This window comes from Taudactylus pleione, unplaced genomic scaffold, assembly GCF_031769625.1.
Source record: "Taudactylus pleione unplaced genomic scaffold, aTauple2 ptg000214l, whole genome shotgun sequence".
In the NCBI taxonomy this organism is placed as follows: Eukaryota; Metazoa; Chordata; class Amphibia; order Anura; family Myobatrachidae; genus Taudactylus; species Taudactylus pleione.
The window spans coordinates 16,989,199-16,995,224 of record NW_028284616.1 but is presented as its reverse complement, the minus strand read 5'-3'; positions in this window follow the sequence as shown (position 1 = coordinate 16,995,224).

The window sequence follows — 6,026 nt, the reverse complement described above, 5'->3', positions numbered from 1 at the left end:
TGGTCGGCGCCAGTCTTTATTGTGCCAAGTAAAAGGAAAAACAAAACATAAAAGTAAACGCTAGCCCCGTCTGGGTGCTAACTAAACAAGAGGTTCCCTCTCTAAAGAAACAGTGGGGCCTACTGCCTCCACCATCAACACAAGCGCTTCCACAGACCTTACAGGTAGTTTCACCAAGTGTCTCTGAGCCAGCCAGCGTGCTTGCTCTCCCAAGTATGAGACACTCCCTTACAATTAGACACAGCCTATATCAGCCAGTTCCAGGTGCAGAGCTTAATGAGTCTGCTAACAGGCCAAAAACCAAAACCTGGAGTGGGTTGTGGATGGAGCCCACCCTCTCCTCACATCCACACCCCCAGGACCCAAACCAGCTTTTTCAAAAGTTGAAACTAAAATCTGCTTTAGTGCAGACTTTCTCCTGGGGGCTTTTTTAGAACACATTGGTCAAAAACCTATTATATATATATATTTTTATATATATATATATATATATATATATATATATATATATATATATATATATATATGTAAAAGTAGAAAAAAAGGGGGGGGGTAGCACTCACCAGTCTTCTTTGTCCATGCACAGGACCGAAACGTCGGATTTTGATATGCTGTAAAATTTTTACTGAGATGTAATAAAGAAATGTTTTAAGAAGACTGGTGAGTGCTACCCCTCCCTTTTTTTCTACTTTTGCATGAAGAGGATTATTGTGATCCCATATGGGTGTGTCACCCCAGCAATTTATTATTGAAGACGAGAGTGTGGACCTATTTGGACTATATATATATATATATATATATATATATATATATAATCACTCCCTTCACCCTGTAGTACCTCTCACTCCCCATCTTCACCATGTAGCACTTCACTCCCCCTGTAGCACCCCACTGACTCGGCGACTCCCCTCAGTCACCGGAGGGAGGGGAGTGTATTATTCGGGACAGTCTTGCTCTGGCTAACACTGGGGGGTATGGGAGCCAGGGCCAGGTGTGGTGTCCTCAACTTAGTGAGCATTATTCCGCAGCGTGGCAGTGGGACGGAGTGTGTCCATGACTTCTGTGACTGACCGGTGGGAGTGGGGAGACTCGGGCCGTCACTGGTGGAGGTGGGGTGGAGGGGCAGTGGGCCAAGATGTACTCACGGGTCCGGTGTCTGGTCTGTACAACGCGGCCTTCTCCATCTGAACTGCTTCCGGACTCGCGAGATGATGACGTCATTGTCTCGTGAGTCGCGTCTCTCCTTATTACGGTACTCCCTGTGATAATCGAAGCAGTGGGTTGGCCTTAACTAATGACAGAGGGTGCAGCAGGGAGGCAGGGCCGGATTAAGTAAATAACATAATGTTTAAAAAAAAGAAAGAAAAAAAGTGCAGATTGCTTGCTGGAACTCGGGCCCCCCAAGCGGCGGGCCCCATAGCAACTGCCCCCCCTGCACCCTCTGTATTTACTCCACTGAATATGTGACAGGGCAGTATGTGGTGCTGTGAGGTGGACATTGAAGGTAGGGGAGGAGGGGGGGTGCTGTGAGGTGGACATTGAAGAGTGGGTGCTGTGAGAGGCAGACATTGAAGGGGCTGGCTTGTGGAGGCTGTGGGAGACACTTATTGTATATTGCTTCCTACATTTTATATCAGTGACTAGAATCTGTTTGTCAGAGAATGTTGGTATGTGATGTATTTGATTATAGCTCTTAGACACAATGATTTTTCATATATTTCATTACACATTAAAGCCGCATCCCATTAGATAAACCACACCTGCAGGTTTTATCAAACTTATGTTTCTATGGGTGGGATGCATCAACACCAAATATACGATCAAACCTCCTAAATTACAGTTTTCTAAGGTTTGGACAAATTTCAAATATGCACAAAGCTCAGTAAAGCGAAAGTTTCCGGAGCTTGGATCCGATAGGCAATGTGGAAAGCCGTGCTGGGATCAAGTGGCTGATCCCAGCATCGGCACAGAGGGAGGAGGTGTGTCCCCTGCGGAACACATCAGCATCCGGCGCCGGGATGCTGTGTCTGCTCCCAGCGCCAGGTAAGCAGAGGCGGCGGGTAGCAGGCGCTGGGACAGAGTATCTGTTCCCAGCGCCGGTCAAGCGTCGGTACGTACTTGGCTCCGGGCGCGGGCTTACTGTAGCCCGCTGCCAAGCAGCCTGGTTACAGCAGTGGGTGTTTGGCTCTGCAAAGGTAATAGGGTACTGGAGCGCTACACCATATGATACTAATGAATGGTGATGATGAACAATTATTGATGAGAAGAATATTGTATAAATGTTTTACTGATAACCATACAATAAAATTCCATAGACGTTCACAATGAAAAAAGAAATCAAATTAATACATGAAATTGTTAATAAATGACCTCAAAGTAATACCTTGCTCAGATATTGATGTAAAACAAATGGTATATGAATAATGAATAATTCAGTGCAATTGCATGCATAAATAATAGTTTCAATCACTGGTAGGATAGTAGATGAACTCTCTTGAGGTGAGAGCGTTATGGTGACAGATGGCTGTAAATGGTATTCGTCACAATAAAGACTGTTCCTTAAGATGTGAATGTGACAGTACTGAGAATCCAAGTCAAAGAGTAATGTGTCAGATGCGCGGCATCCCGCTGATCTGACTCTGTGTTGATAAATAATGAGTGAAGTCTGTATAAGATAGGTGCCTCGAGGTGTGCTTCTCGGGATAGGAGTACTTAATCTGGGGAATGCGGGAACAGAGGAAGAGTCCTAAACGTGATCTTTAACCTCTTCTCTATGCAGACGTACCGGCGCTTGAGCTGGGTGTCCCAGACCAGCACCAGTAAGACTGCTGGTGGGCAGGTGATCAGCCGTCTGGGGAGGGGATGTAACGTTGTAAGCTCTCCCGGACCTGTCTGCCATTGATCTCCTCCTTGATGACACTTACCTCACTTTGCAACTTCCAGGTGGCCGCTCCTGCCCCTTGCCAGCTTGAGATGTCTTCTGCATCCGTCCTCTGTCTTGAGTTTGATGCATGACCCGAGGGCGCGGGACCGCGGGATCCGGATATGATGCAGCAGCAGGTGCGGCTGGTTAACTGGTGCTGTTAGGGATTCTCTCGTCTATCTCACGTATAGTGTGTGGGTCTCCAACGCGTTTCGGCTTCCGTCTTTGTCAAGGAGCGCGAGCCGAACACGGCTTGCGGGCCAGCAGCCAATAGGAGACAGACGCGGCTCACCGCATCATGGCCCCGCCCACTCGCGGCATCTTGTATTACATGCCACTGAGCGGGAAACTTCAGTTCATTGGCGGAGAAGGAGGAGGGAAGACCTCCCGAAGAACGTGCGGCAAGAGTTCCCAGCGGCCACGGAAGAGGCTACAAGATGCCGCTGTCAAGAAAGACAGGTGGCGCCGGCTGGAGGAAGAAAAGAAGAGGCGGCGCCGCTGGCCTGGACAGGCCAGCGGCAGAAGAATGCGGCTGCGGACTGCTGGGGTGGAAAGTAAAAGAGCTAACGAAGCTCCCCACGCAGCCTCTTCTAACGGAGTAGGTAGGCCCTCCGTGAGTCCTACCATATACCCCCTCCTAGTCCACCAGGGTTGTCGGGCATTAGGCCCGTGGGGACACTGTCGGGCACTAGGCCCGTGGGCATATAGGCGGGCGCAAGGCCCGGACTACATAGGGGACATTAGGCCCCTTTAGCGATTAATTGCCCCTATTAGGTGTATGTGACATGGATACTAGGCCCAGGTCGCAAAGGAATAAAGTAGACGGGCACTAGGCCTGTGACCATAAGCCAAGCTTAGGCCTGTACCCATTTAGGAGGGCACTAGGCCCAATTCAGCCCCTTGGTTAGGCAGGCCCATAGGCCCGAGTCCCATATAAAGTGGCCCTGGGCATTAGGCCCAGGCCAGTACCCGAGCCCCACCATTAGGCAGGACCATAGGCCTGAGCCATCAATATAAAAAAGGGGACTCTGGGCAGTAGGCCCAAGTCCCTCCTGTGCCTGCAGTAGGCAGATATGAGACCTGTGTCGCTGGTAAGACCCTCGGCGTTAGGCCCAGGGCCCTGAGCCCATTAAGAGTGTACCAATGATGTAGTAGGTAACCCCTGTGTAAGTGTATAGAGGTGTGAGCAGTTGTGCGACTCTCACCCTCCAAGTCCCCCGTGGAGAGCTGTCAGGCTCCCACTGTGATAGCAGGTAATTTTCCCAGTCACCAAGAGGAGGAGCTGGCCAGCTCTGGATAGGCAGGTAGCAAGCATTTATAGGGACAGCTCCGTGTTTTACTCTTGTGTAATTTCTGTCTGTGATTGTTGTTCCGTTCAAGGCAAAAGTTTAGTTATTGTTATACATGTCGCACTACACACACTGTAGGTTGAGGGCGATGTTGTCTTAGTATGTGTAGTTACGTGACACAGGTTTAGGCCCTGCATGGCTGTGTTGTGTATCTCCTTAAAGGGACCTGTAGGCGAGTGAGCAGATGAAGAGCAAGAGTGGACACGGTGAGAAATATCTGGTGCGCGAGTACCTATAGGTCAGTGGTTCTCAAACTTGGTGCTCAGGACCGCACACAGGTTACGTTTTCCTGGTCACCCAGCAGGTGCACAGGTGTATTCATTACTCACTGACACATTTTGAAAGATCCACAGGTGAAGCTAATTATTTCACTAATGATTGTGAGGAGACCTGGAAAACATGCACTGTGTGGGGTCCTGAGGACCGAGTTTGAGAACCTGTGCTATAGGTGAAAACTTGGGATCTGAGGCCAAAAGTGCCAGTGATGATCTTCACTTAAAAGCTGATTCTATTCCTCGGTCTGGTAGGGCATGTCGGTCGACGTGAGGAAGGACGGTTCTCACATCATCTCCTTCCTCCTAGGTCATCGTGTCCGTGTTCTGTTTTGGTATTCCAGGACCGTCTGTTCAACATACGGCCTGAAGGTGAGAGGGTGCGACGCAAGGTAAGAAACAGAAATACACCTGCACGACAGCAGGCACTGCACCACACCCATTTTACAGCAACGCCAATAGGTTTCTTCCGGAGACTTCCCAAAAGGGATCCAATAGGATCGCCCCCAGGGTCCCCCAACTGCTGCACAAGCGCAGAAAACTCTGAAGTCTCCACACCGCACAGGACAGCTTTTATAGGCTATGCAGAGCTATGCATGTGATCAGTAACAAAATGCATCATATCCAAAAGGTGTTGCTTGATGCACCCCACCCTAGGGGGGCCCATTTATCATTGTATATTTGCGGTTTGTTTTTGGGTGTTAACCACAAATATTAAGTTTCCCCCAGATGTATGAAGGAGAGACCGCAGTAGGTGTCTCCGATGCCTGCTGCGACCCCTCCAGTCCTGCCGGCAGCCGCATCCCCCATAGCTTTCTATTGGGGATGCGATGCTGCCGTATTTACCAATTCCGAAGATTGGCCGCTGCAGCTACTGCCATGTGAAGATGGCAGTAGCCCATTGTATCCTATGGGTTACACATAACGGAATCGGCCGACACAGAGGGTTCCCCCCGAACCCTCCTCGGAAATGGGTGCTGTGCATGTGTGCTCAGTGGGACCGCGCATGTGCAGTAGCCTCGGCAGCACATTGAAGGGACAGGCTTATATCGTTCCCAGATTGCATTGCAAATGCACCTATAAATGGGCAAATGGGCACCTATGTCCTTTTTACTGTCGCCATGCACTGGTAGAAAAGCCAGGGTCACTTAATTGCATTTACCCCCCCATGGCAAAAAGTTGCAAGCCAGCCCGATAGTGGGGAACTAGCGTTGTCGATATAGTTTGTATAGAACCGGGTTTTTTTAATACAGTTGCTATAGATCCGACAGGATTCGGCTTTTACCCTCTTCCGCAGAAACACAATCTACTCAGAGCGGAAACTCACAGACAGTGAATACACATTACACAGAGGTTTGGTACAATAGTGAAACTACAAGTAACCCCGGCAGCATGCACACTGCAATACAGTACTCCTCGTATATCTTATCTAAACAGTATTTCCCTCCCACCTAGCACAAGGGAGGAGCAGCCACTTCTAGC